The following is a 14,489-nucleotide window of genomic DNA, read 5'->3' as shown; positions in this document are numbered from 1 at the left end:
AAAAGTATGTAACATCCGTGAGTTCTTCCTCCGTTATACGACAGGCGCTAGCGTAGCCATTGTACGTCCTACGTCATCTTATTTAGCTGCTTGGTTTTCTGACGAACTTGTCAAAAACAAATTTGTGTTATTATAAATTTGTTATACAAGTACTTATGATAAACCGGAGAATATAGCTTTGATGATGCTACCATCGACTAGCGCCTCGGGTCATATTTATGTCATTTAGGCTATATTCTCCCTTACATTCCATCTGCAAGTTGTATCACTAATAACTTAAAAAACAACCTTTTCCACAAAATTTAATACCTTCAAAACCATTACGTAGCATAAATTTAAGTAAATGTATTAAAATAGGGATGTTGTTACAATCTAACGTAAATATTGTAATTATACTCTTATTAATAAATATTTTCTTCGTTTTCCAAAAAAAACTTTTTGTTAATGTGTAGAATACAAACCGTAATGTTTTGAAGTTAAATGAATGTCTAATTTAATCAAAATATTGTTGAGCATGATTTAGGATAGGGGTATGTAATTTGATAATCTAGGCAATCGCAACTATTCGACTCTTTCCGTCAGTCTTCGGATAAGGATCTCGACAGGCTTGGGGCTATGACTTTGCAAAAGGAATGAATTCCATTACCATTACTTTGGGGTTTGGTCCAGTATCAGTACCATTACTTAAATTTTGGGCAAGTAATGCAGTATATTAACATTACTTGGACCAAATAATTCAGTATCATTACCATTACTTTTGAGCATAAGACAATTTCTATTTTCCAAGCTAAGATGTTTTTGTAGCTTATATTTATAAAAAAATCAAACTAATCATGTACATTTGTTTACATACATTATTAAATTTCTTAATATATATGAGACACTTTCAAAGAGTTTTCAGTCGTAATATAAGTATATGGAAATTGGAGAGTGGTACAAGGTCGGCAGCTATGTAAGAAAAGTTTTTATGGCTTTTAACTGCTTAGGGTTGTTTAGAGTATACTTTTTAGAAGATGAAGAGGATTCTTGCACAAATGTTGTGATTTTGCTTGATTATCTACCTTCTTAGTCGACTCAAGATATTCATCTCCGTGTTTTACCTTTAAATAAAAATACAACCAAACCGAATTTACATATAATTGTTTTTTAAGTCAGTAATAGTGACTATGCATTTCGTGATAATTAGTTTGGCACATGGGAGCTTGACATAATGTAACAATGAAAACTCCAAAAAGGTGCTAATGTGCCCAATGGTCAAACAAAGGCAAGTGTCAAAAAGAAATTTTATCTTGCATAAAGGGTTGTGGTTGGTAACTGGACTTTTCATAAAGGTGTACAAAATATCAGATTGGTTACATGTCATTTCTATGACAACAGTCAATGGTTATATGCTGTCAAATATGACTGAAATCAAAATAAATTTTGTACATACCTTTAAATGCTTTAGAACGTTTGACGAGATACACATACTACCAGATATCATGGAAGAACAATGCATGAACTTTGTCTTTAAATTCCCATCTGTATAGTCAGGTAAGACAAAATGGTCCGCCCAACCCATTTTCTATAAAGTATTTTCAGCAATGACAACCGTCTCAAAAACTGACACTGTAAATATCATATTGACCATGAGCTTTATCATCTATTATAAAGAAATTGTAACGGTCTTGGGTTAGTGTTCACTCAATTTATTCAGGTCTATAATAATTGATATTTAACTGTAAAATTGGTGAACTAAAACTCATCAATTAATCTCCATTCTACACTGAACAATGTACATGCCTGCAAGTACAATAAATGCTTCAATTGATACTAATGTTACAAATCGGTGCAGACATATAAGTGCGAGGGGACATAGTTTTTTCATGACTTTATTCCCTGCGGTCTGGAGACCGCAGGGTATTGGTACGCGTTTAACTGTTGAGGCATGGAGGAGCACGTGACCTGTTTTCGGTACATGGAGGAGCATGTGATCTGTAAACCGTACATGATTGGTTAATTGACCTCTTCCAAATCTTAGCTAAATACCGTTTGCCGGTACGTTACGGATTTACCTGTAGGGAATTAGTCCGAATTACCCCTAATTAAGAACAAAAAACTATTACGTGATATTTCTAATTTTCTATAATTATTTAACCGTTTAAGGTGGAAAAACTTGAATGATGTGTTTGAAAATTATCAATGTTTCTTTAATATCTATCTCAAATTTTACAAACAATAAATTGTTTATACTAAAAATCTACAAAATTAAAATATTCGTAGTGGCATCTGCCATAATAAATAGAGATATTTTCTGCGTAAACTTGTGTGTTTACTTTATTTATTTTTTGCTCGGAATTATTCATAAAATGATAGGCCTATTTAATCATTTTCTTAAAAAGAAATAATTGTTTTATGTTCGACCTTCTCCGGTCTTCAACGGCCACCAGTTTACAGTTTCTTCTATATTGATCGTTTATTCAATTGTCAACTATATTCCTGATACAAACGTTTATTTACCCCCCCCCCCAAATAATGTTGAAAATAGTGAAATGAAATATTTTTATATCATTAAATGTTCACCGCAGGAAACAATTTTACTTGTATTTTATTTGACTGAGTTAGGCCATCGCGATTCTATCTTGTGTTCTTTGGATCACCCATAACATATATGATGTAGTAGGTTTGGTGAAGTAATGCAAAGTAATGCAATGTAATGCAAAGTAATGCATAGTAATGTACCTTCATTACCTTAATTTTGTATACCAGTACCATTACAAGTAATGCAAATTGGCATGCAGTATCATTACATTGCATTACTCCCAAGAAATGTAATGCATTCCTACTGCATTACCATTACAAGTATCATTACCTCAAGCCTGGACCTCAAACACAATAGTGTACATACACAGAAAGGATAAGTATTTCGGTCTAACCTACGCTAAGGAATTAGACATGTACACAAATAGTAATTTAATGCTGGGGATTGTTGACAAGTTTATTTCCAATATATCGAGTAAATGTCCACCTTAAATAAGTGACTTCATAGATACAAAAGCAAACATACATTATTTGAATATAGTGTTTATTATTATGGTTGTAGAAACCGAAGGTACAGAAGGCCAACCTGTTGATATTGAGTCGTATTTGTTAAAAATTGTACATCAGTGGGCATATTTAAATTAAAAATGGTTGTAAGACATATTTTTAATCATAATTGTACCGAAACAGTTTCTTTTCTTTTCTTTTGAATTTCAAATATATATATATATTCGTTTTACATTAACGAAGATTTCACTCTCTGTCTAGGTTAACATCTGAAACCACGTGGTAGAACTACTTTCGATCCGTATTAACTCCGAGGTTATATAGATAGATAGAGATAGATAGATACATTGATTTCAAAGACCTTTTTACACTCAACACTTGCCTTTGGTCTAATTAATACAATATGATTACATTTATTACATTTGATACGGTTAGGGATATGCAATTTGAACAGCTAATAGGTTAAAAGCTTTGCCAGAAAAAAGTTTTTGACTGGCGTAAGTTGCCAGGCCATTTATATAAGCTTGTTTTATAATGTCACAATCTCACATACATATAAAAGGTAGAATTTCTGAATGCAGTTAGATTTTCAAACCTTAAATTAAAAAAGAAATCACAGTTCAATTTAAAGTACTGTTAAACTGTATATATTTGTAAAATATGGCATTTGTTGAAAAAGAATTTCTTGTTTATAATAAGATGCATTATTGTCTTCTACGAATACTATATTGTTGTGTATTCAATGTGCTTTATATTCAGCTTGAAAGAGCCATAAAGATAATTTTATTCTTATTCTAAGGTGTTATACTCAGGAAATGTTAATACCTTAAGAGGCAATATTAGCCGTTATTTAATATATAATTATGTACGTTCACTGAAAACCTTTCATCCTGTTTCTTGTTTTTTTCCTGTTTTGTTAATCTTCAGCTTTAATTCTTTCGGATTTCTTTATCTTAGACTAAGCGTCATTAAAATCGTATCAACTGTCGCGTTAATAAATCTGAACGTTAGTCAAATGTCAAAATTCTGATTTATCTGCAGAGCGTAAGGTTGCATACCTCCAGATGAGCCAAACTATTGCAAAAAAAACAAAATTGAGAAAAACGTACTTAGATTTTATGAAAAGTAAAAACAAATAAGAACATAAAACGATTCAAGTAATAAGTTACACGTTATGTGTTATTTGCTGTATATATTTTTATATTGCATGACTAATGCAGTAAGGGCTATTTTTGCACATGTTTTCCTCTTTAAAGTTATGAAAGTGGATTGATTGTGTCGTTTGTAATATGTAAATTATACTCTTTGTTCCTTTCACAAAATATTTTATGCATGTATCTTGTGGCATGCTGCTTTAATTTTGTTAATTAATATGAATACAATCTTAATAAATTTTGTATGATTGCATTTTAGCCAAGTTTGAATTATATTAGATTTCTTATAATAAAAATATTTTAAGTATTTTATGACATTTAAATAGTGCGTAATTGCGCTATTGTCTTGTACCATGTCTTTGAACTTTCACAACAAAATTGATAAAATATAAATGAGAATAAATATCAAAATAATTATGCAAAATAGCGGCGCTCTAAAAAAACCTTTATTTTTGTGGTGAACAGCGCTATAGAGAATGAGGACACACTTGATGTATTGAACGGTTTTTAGTCGTATATAAGTCATTAAATTACATTTAAAATTGCATTAAAGGTGAGTGGTGGCCTTGTGGTTAAGGTGTATGCCGCTCCACCCAGAGATCATGGGTTCGAGTCCTACTTGGGATACGAAATTGTTTCTACACATGACACCAGTGTTGGTGGGTTTAAGGAAGTGAACTAGAAAGTGTTAATTCTGCAAGGTATTTTTCATGTTAGCTATCCAGCTAACTTACGGAACAAGGGTGGTTCTACTATGGTGTTCGTGCCTGAAAAAAAAAACATTGACGGAGCGGCTCCCGATGTCTTACTCCACCAGTAGAATTGGAAAGTCGACATATGACCATAACAGTGTAGGTGCGACGATAAATCCAACAAAAAATATCCAAAGGTTTTGATCATGTATGTAAAGGGATGCGGGTGGGTTAAGAATAAATAAATAAATAAATAATAATAATGATAATAATGAATGAATATGAAATAAAAGGAATTGTTTTATTTCAAAAGTATTCAAATTCACCACGTGTCATCTTCGAGCGAACAATTTGTTTCAGTTTGGAAACTTCTTTTAAACCAATAATTGAAAAAAAAATGACAAAAGTTATAGTGAAATCAGTATTTCCTTTTCGTAAAACAAAATAAGCAATTTTATTGCTACTTTTCAAAAAAGTACTTATTAACATCGCATGAAATTGAATCTGCCTTTGTTATTTCTAGTGAGAAAATGAGTAAGCTGCCCCGAGAAAAACGCCTTTGCATTGTAGTGACGGTTTGGCAAGATTGTTTCCCCAAGGCAGCCGTTTTGTTCTCCAACTTTTAGCGCTGCATCCGATATCATAAAGCTTGCAATCATCGTTCGGGCAGTAAAATGCTTTGCAGCAAAGCATCGTATTCCCATTAAACTTGATCAAATACCCGATCTCATGGCCTGGGTGTCCAAATAAAGCCGTGTCTGACCTAAAAAATATAAATAACGTTATGTTATGAAAACAATATTACACTGATCGCAAAAGTTGGTCTTTCAAGAGTATTGCATTAAAAGAGTTACGAAAAATGTAATTGCTGACGCGGGAATTGCGGATCATTGACTGGTGATAAGTTAACTTAGCTCCTGTGAAAAAAATACAATTCTATTATCTTGATTAACTAGAAATAAACTACTTAAACTTATTGTTTTACATTGTATTAGAAATTAATGTAGAGGCAGTGTACAAACTCCTCTCTAAATAAACTAGAATCAACGTTTAATAAGGAACTGGCGACTGTGGGTTTCAATTACACTTGGGTCAACAATATTATCTTTGTATCTCTGAGATGCTATTCAAAAATAGTTTTTATAATATTGCTCGTATTTAATGTCTGAAATATATTTTTTGACAGGACGGGACTGGAAATATTTGAATTTGTCGAAACTTAGTCAAGATAATTGTTGCATAAACATTCATTAAAACTTTGTCTGAAGGTCCGAAACCGTTAGCTCAGTTTTGTTAAAACATTTGCACATTTGTGTCTTTTAAGGCATATGTTGGTAATTTTCAAGTCCCGTATGATAAAAAGCAGAGCGAGCTATAAATAAAACATGACGTACTTGCATTCGTATCCATAGAACATTGGTGGAGCCCAACAATTATTTCCACTTCCACCTAGCATCCCAGGTATGCAAAACGCTGCCAGGAAAAGAACACCTACGATGACTTTATTTAAAATCATGGTTACTGGCTGTAAATAAAGTAAATTGACATCAAAATATATTAATAATTCAAGTTATATATTTCTTGTTGAAAAACATCATATTTATTTATAAATTGACCTCTACAAATTACAAAATACAACATGGAATTAAGTACAACAAAATATTACGGTACATTGCATGTGACCAGTTTCCGCTACCTAGCTGTTTTTGACAAATACAAACTTTATCATCCTACAGGACTATACTTTGAAAGAAATTCTCAGACTACATTGCCACCCTGTCCAACTAAGGTCAGTTCAAGCAGGTCTTCCACTCTTAGTTTGGTTCCCAGTTTCTTCACTTGTTTACCTTTTGACTTTTTCATAGTATTAAAACATTAACAAGAATACTAGAATATTATTTCAATCGCATCTATCATGACATGTTAAAATTATCTGGACCGACTTTTTTCTCACTTTTGACAACGATACGAAGTGCACTTATCTTATTGCTTATAAACCTCGCGAGAGAGATTAGCAGTATAAAGAAAATTGTTTACACAAATAAGTTCTTACAAGTATATGACTTCGTAATTAAAATATGTCAACGTGGTTTAAGTTTTAATTCATCTGCAATGTTTTTGTAATTTATGGAAAACAAATGAAATAATCGCTTTTTTTATGAAATGTTAAAATACATATCACATCATCAAAAACTCAACTTACCTTAAATCAAGGTGAAACCTAAATAGATTATCGTTGATTACTTACTTGTGTCAACAAAATTTCCGTGTGGACCAACGTAAGCTGATTTTCATTTATATATACGCACAGGGACTAAACAATGACGGGACTGGCCACTTCCGCATTCTTATCAATTACTATGCTTGTGTCCAATTGAAATCGATTAGCGTTTTCGCGAGTCCCAGGTACGGGCAATTTTTCATTTTGCTTATACAGAACATTGTCGCGAAATGATAACACTCGTGTATGTTAATGAATTAAATCTGCGGCTAATGATCTTTTTGAGATAAACTTTTTCCAGTAGTTTTTAAAAAAACACATTGATCGAACCCACGCCAGAGAGGTAACTGGATTAGAAGTCATCGACTCTAACCCCTCAACCACGGAGGCGGTCTAGTGGTGGTAGTAGTAGAAGTAGTAGTAGTAGTAGTAGTAGTGGTGGTAGTATTAGTTGTGGTAGTTGTGTTGGTAGTGGTGATAGTGGCAGCAGCAGCAGTAGCCTTGGATTCAGGCGTTGATACTTTTTGCTTATTTATAACATTTTTTTCTTTATTAATAAAATATGCGCTTTTCTAAATTCGTTCGTCATTTTGATAGTTTGTCGATTTGCCAAACAGAAACATCACAAAAAATCGACAGACTGGAACCCAGGCTACAGCAGCAGCAGCAGAAGCAGTATCTAGCAGCAGCAGCAGTAGCAGTACAGTAATGATAATAAACGTATCTTAGAAATCTGCTTGTGCTTCAGTTGCAGGTTAGATCACCAATAACGGTTTTATTTAGAGGCTAAAAGTTGATTGCTGCTCGTAATTATGCGAAAATGGCCCGAAGATGTTCATAAGACCTTGAGCAATAGGGATTATCGCATAATGGCGAGCAGCAAGCAAGTATTAACGCCGTTAATACCTATGCCGAAATATGGCGTTTAGAAATCGCCGATAAATTTGGTTGTGGCCTTTCTAAGAAATGTTTAATTATGCTTATGTTGGTGCTAGGGGTGTGGGCAGTTGTTTTCACTTTCCAGTACCGTCCATGAACAGGCTGAATCAAACGAGCCTGCAACATTTTCAATTTTGCCGTTTTGGATTTTCTTTAAAGATTCATATATCCTCCATTTTTAGCTTAGCGCTTGTATAAAAATTACAGTTATTACGGCACACCTCGGCTATTTTTCACAAAAACCTCGGACTAAATACGGATTGGAAGTATTTCAAACACGTGATTTTCTACGTAAACACAAACAGAGAGGATAATATTTGACAATAAATAACGACTGTATATGTGATGTCATCCAAAGGAAAATAAACTCTATTTTGGTAAAATTATGATTAAAACTATGTTTGACAATAACCGCCATTGGTATTGACAAAAGGCGTTCGGCACTGCCAAACATGATATTTTTCTCATGAAACTTGATGCTATGGAATTTTCTAGTGATGTTATTCACTGGTTTAGGTCTTACTTATCTAGCCATACACAAATGGTCAATGTCTCCGGTGTACCAATGATTATTTGTGGGGTACCAAATGGTACAATCCTTTGTCGTCTCCTAATCTTGATTAATGTTAATGATATGGTTCGTAATAAATAACATATGTATGCTGTGACTCAGGTAATTAAGTATCAGGTAAAAACATCCAGTATATTACCTCTCAGCTTACTGATGATCTCAGTAGTGTAAGTGGCTCACCGATAATAAACTTTCGTTATATCTGGAAAAGACAAAAGTCCATTTTATTTGCGTCTAAACCAAGATGAAGGTCGTGTGATCAACTAAATACTGTATGTAATGATACTACAATTACATTCACCAAATCGGTGCTGACTAAGATTAACGTTTATCTGGTGAGTATAGAGTCGGTCAGGTAATTAAGAAGGCCAATGCAAAAACTCATAGAAAAAGTTTAATTTTGAATAGGTAAACTTAACAAGTTTTAGTTTCTTCATTAGTATAATGTCATTTTGATTATGCATGTGCCTCCTGGTATTTTGGGTTGAGTCCAAATCTACAAAAAAGACCGTACTTATATTGGGGGGGGGTCATCTTGAGGAAGTTGGTTGGTTACCAATACAACTGAGGGTGAATTCCCTTACTCGTTGTCATGTACATAAGATACACAATAAAAGTGCACCAAGTTATTTAAATGAGCACTTTCAACTGGCAAATGAAGTACACTCTTACTCGTTTAAGGGATAGTAACAGTTATTCTTTTCCAAGAGTTAATGGTTTCGGAATTCGGAAAGAAAACATTTGTATGTAATGGTTGTAAGGAATGGAACAGGTTACAAAAACATCTTAGGCTCAAAACATGTCGTGATAGGTTTAAAAAAATGTCTTAAAGGACTTATTCCCCTGCCGATGGAATCGGGAGAGAATGTTCTTTTGGCATTCACCGTCCGTCCGTCCGCTCTCACGGGACAGTAATAATGTGGCTAGAAGGACAATAGGTAACTGTTCTTTCTCTATGGTGTCATTCATTTCGTAGTGCTTTTATGTGGCTATTTTCTTTTGTGTGGCTTAAGAGAACAATAGAGTGATTAAAGAGTAACCACATTATTACTGTCTCATTAGAAGTTCCATCCTCCATCCGTCCGTCCTAATTTCGTTTCCCGCTACTTCTTTTCAACTACTAGCTAGATTCAACGAAACTTTATGGGAACCATCAATACCAAGAGGAGATGCGCGTTATAATCGCCTTGTTCAGGTCAGACTCTTAAACTCAGAGTTATGGCCTTTGATTGGTTATACAGTATGCAATAGAGCAATTATCGTTTCCGAGCTACTTCTCTGCACCTACTGGCTAAATTTCAACGAAACGTTATGGGAATCTTAAATACCAAGAGGAAATTCGCATACCGTTGCCTTGTTCTGGTCAGACCCTTTAACTCAGAGTTATGGCCCTTGATTGGTTATACAGCATGCATATAAAACAATAATCCTTTCCGCGCTACTTCTGTGTAACTACAGGCTAGAATTCATCGAAACTTTATGGGAACCTTCAATACTAAGAGGAGATGCGCATATTTTCACTTTGTTTCGGTCAGACTCTTTATCTCAGAGTTATGGCCCTTGATTTAATTTAGTTATACTGTATTCATATAAAGTAATAATCATTTCCGCGCTACTTCTCTGCAACTACTGGCTGGAATTCAACAAAACATTATGGGAACCTTTAATACCAAGAGGAAATTCACATACTGTCACCATGTTCCGGTCAGACACTAATGCTCGGAGTTATAGCCCTTGATAAGTTGTGCAGTATGCATATAGAGCAATAACTGCTTCTGTGCTATTTCTGTTCAACTACTGGCTGGAATTCATCGAAACTTTATTGGAACCATCAATACCAAGAGGAGATGCGCATATTATTGCCTTGTTCCGGTCTAACCCTTCAACACAGATTTGTAGCCCTTGATTAGTTATGAAGTTTGTATATTAAGCAATTATCGTTTCCGTGCTATTTCTGTGCAAGTACTGGCTGGAATTCAATGAAACTTTATGGGAACCATCAATACCAAGAGGAGATGCGCATATCATTGCCTTGTTCTGGTCAGACCCTTTAACACTAAATTATGGCCCTTGAATAGTTGTGCAGTATGCATATAGAGCAATATTACTATTTCTTTTCAACCCCCGGACTGTTTTCAACAATACTTCATGGGAACCATCAATACGGAAAGGAAAGTTGCATGGCATAAATAATTCATGTAAAAAAGCATTGTGACTCCAGTTGTGGTGTTTGTAATAAGCAGTACTTGGCGGGGGATATAAATTCAACGAATTTTCTTGTTTATTTTGTCATGTTCAGTGCATAGTTTTAGTAGTACCTATTCATTGTCATAATTATGCTTATAATACATGTGTGATACATTTTATGATGTTATTATTTATGTGCAATAATTGGTATAAGAATTTAAGAAACTTGTGATTGAATAACTTATATGCAATATTTGATAATACTCATTATTTTGCCTTTCTGGTGACATATGATAATTTCTAAGGATCACAATGAAAATAAGATGGTTTTATGCCTTCTTTTTTGTCATCCTTGGTATAGAATATTTGGCATCAACACATGCTCTTTCATGCTCAAATGTATCTCTTTATGTTGACATTGAATTTGTAGTTGTTTTAAGACATGCATTTTTACCAGAATAAAACTAATCTAAATCTATGAAAATCATACTTTATTTAAAATCCCGCTGACGAATAATTAAAAAGATAAATTAAAAAAAACAACAAATTAACATCAACAAGCAGATATTTGGTACTATCGAATGATAAATATAAATGATATACTGTTTATTTCTATATCTATAAATTTTCTTTATTAATACTTTAACCCGAAATATTAAAATAAAGTTAAGTCACAACTCCCACCATTTAGCTGATACTTGTTTACATGATCAGTTTCGTAGGTAAGACAAAAATACCGTATCCGTTCTCTGAATTCGTACTATTGTGTTTGAAGTCCTTATCCGAAGATTAAGGGAAAGGGCCGAGAAGCTGCGATTGCCAGTTCTCATTAGCATTCTATCGAAGACGCCACCACGGACAAACTTTGATAAGATTCGTACTCAACATACTCGGTACAATTCATTTTTCCCTCAGGTATATCTTTTTTGATGATGAACACCATATTAAATTTAAACATAATTAATTAAGCAATATATTCCGTATAATATATATTTTTAGGATGAGATGGTGGAATTATGACTTCATTTATGAATCGTACATATACGGAAATTTTTTACGCCAAACACAATCTTGACCTTTTTATCTGTTTTAAAAGAACTTGCGCTATCTAACATGCTATATTGTTTTCTCAAGAGAAACAAAGTAAAACTAGGTTAAGATTTTAGTTCTTTGCCGGAAAAGTAATGCCTTAATTTTAAAGTCTATGAAGTTGGCACAGAGATCGACATCAAACATTCAGCTGGTCGACATTCCATTTATTACGGTTGAGATGGAATGGGAAGCTGGCTTGACATTCAGAATAGTACTTGTTTATCACTGTTCAAATAGAATGAGAAGCAGGCTCGACATTGAGCATAGGAGTCAGCTAAAAAACAATTTTTTTTGTGTCGTTTGAATGTCAAACCGACAACAGGGAGCAAAACCACATCCTGTGCTAGAGCTAAGATATGCATATACTCCAATGAGCTTGGTAAGATTCATTTAGCAAAATTCAAATTAAATCTGTCATGTTGCTTGATTTAAGTTTGACCCATTTCTTAAGCATTTCCCGCTTTTTGTTATTATGCATCGAATATTTGCTTAATTTCAGTTGATCATATTTATGTAACAATTATATGTAAGGCTTTTGTTCATGTTACAAGTCATTTCAGACAAAAAAGACTCACAAATCCCTAAAATTTCAAACAGAACATATTCATACATATACAGCAAATCTTTATCAAAGTGAATTATTTATAAACGGTACTAAAAAATGAAGATAACCTTTGCACTAGGAATACATTAAATACTGCTGACCTATTTGTACACTCAAATAAGTGAAGATTAACATAAAATAAAGAATAAGCCTAGTTATTGATTTACATAATTAGTGAAGTGTAAAATAGCTTTGCTCTTACATTGTTTCTGTTGATAGAATTATACATTTAATAAAAATACTCTAAAATCTTATCCAATGTATCTTGATCAATTTATATACAAGTTAGAAATATTTATTTACTTTTCTCTAAACAATTGCTTCTCATTAATTATTTGTACACGAAATAATAAGTTAAATTTTAAATTACTCTAGTAATGTATTCATTGAATAAAATGAACTTAAATGTTACTGACGGCCTTCTTTAACACGCCAACGTTGGTTAAATGATAAAATCATTTGTGAAGTCAATGTCGTACTACAATATTGAAAAAAATACAAAATCAATGTCGAGCTGAATGTTGTGCTTAATGCCGAGCCAGCTTCACATCCCAGTCTGACATTTAAAAAGAGAAAGAAATAGACATAAATTTATGTCAATAGCAGAATATTGTACTGAATGTTGAGCCATTTTCACATGCCAGCCCGAAATTTAAAGAGAGAAACAAAATCGGATGTCGAAAAAAAAAAGAATATCAAGCTGAATATTGTGTTGAATGTCGTGGTAAAAATTACAATTCTATTTCAACAATGATGGATCGACTGTTGAGTTGAATGGTTTGCTGAATGTCAAGCAAGCTTCACTTTAAATCTTTAATTTGATAAATCAAAAGTTGAGCTAAATGTTTAATGTTGATTTCTGTGCTAACTTCATAAACTTTTGATTTTAACAGTGTAATAGTATAACCTAAATATCTGAAATTAAATTTGATAGAGTAAAGTTGAGGAAAAAAGGTTTAAAAACAACTCTTATATTGACCTTATGCGTACTTTTAAAAATATTATTATGAATGACCTGACCTGAATGATGATACTAATTTTTAGGTGTGGTGTGGATACTATAGCTTATTGTTACAATAAAACAATAAATGTTTTGTGTTTGTTTTTATCGTCATACTGATCATTTTAAAGCGATATTTTCCTTGATGATATCACATGTTTAAGTACGTTGTAACAAAGAAAATGAAACATGAAAAAAAACAAAAAACAAAAACAAACAAAAAAAAAAAACACCCTGTCAAACATCTTGATTACAAAAAAAAAACTACATCTGGCTACGTTTTTGTTTTTCTAATGGTAAATACCTTTTAAAATATGTTAAGCAGTATTTACGTTAGACTTCACATTCAAAAACAAACAAGCGCGCATTTTAGTCCCAATCATCTCAAAAGAAAAACTATAAAACTTATAAATACGTATATATATATCTCAATTTCTGCAAAACGAAAGGTCAACAAATACATGTATAGATTGCAAATTTCATTTTATGACAATGTCATACATAAACTCTTACATGTACACTCTCATGCGAAAAGTTCCACGTTATATTGAGACAACGTGTTTACACATGATTTTAGCCTGATTCAACGACATTGAATCTTAGTAAACTACCTTTCTTACATAAAATCTAAAGTTGTATAGTCAATTATTTTTAAACGGAGATGAGAAAACATATTCTTTCCAGTTGAAGAAAATAAGCAATTTATTTAAAAATGGGCTCGAAGAGTAAAGCTGATGTATGAGAATGTTTTTCTTTATTATATACAATACTTATAAATGAAATATTTTGAGATTTTGATTGAATAAAATGAAATGCGTATTTTCATTTCCCGTAATTTCACAGTTATTTGAAACTGCATTTGAAACATTTTTTTTCATATATTTACTAGTGTCTTTTAATTTCAGGCATTACACAAAATTAAAGGAGAGGTCTTTCAAATTGTATTGTCATAAAAAAATAAATAAAAAAAAATGAATAAATAAAAAAAAAAATTAGAAAAAA

At 32.6% G+C, this 14,489-nt stretch overlaps 1 long non-coding RNA gene across 1 annotated transcript; it reads right to left on the bottom strand.

The window, feature by feature from the left end:
• Nucleotides 1–5,160: 5,160 nt before the first annotated feature.
• On the bottom strand, nt 5,161–7,146 carry LOC132759946 (uncharacterized). The gene is made up of 3 exons (XR_009629796.1): nt 7,077–7,146; nt 6,268–6,398; nt 5,161–5,636 (listed from the first exon to the last, which is right to left on the bottom strand). It is a non-coding gene; the product is annotated as an uncharacterized LOC132759946 (long non-coding RNA).
• Nucleotides 7,147–14,489: the final 7,343 nt, after the last annotated feature.

Source organism: Ruditapes philippinarum, unplaced genomic scaffold, assembly GCF_026571515.1.
Source record: "Ruditapes philippinarum isolate M1 unplaced genomic scaffold, ASM2657151v2 ctg1218_1_1_1_1, whole genome shotgun sequence".
NCBI classification, from domain to species: Eukaryota; Metazoa; Mollusca; class Bivalvia; order Venerida; family Veneridae; genus Ruditapes; species Ruditapes philippinarum.
The sequence above is the reverse complement of the archived record's forward strand: the minus strand, read 5'-3'. Positions and strand labels throughout refer to the sequence as shown.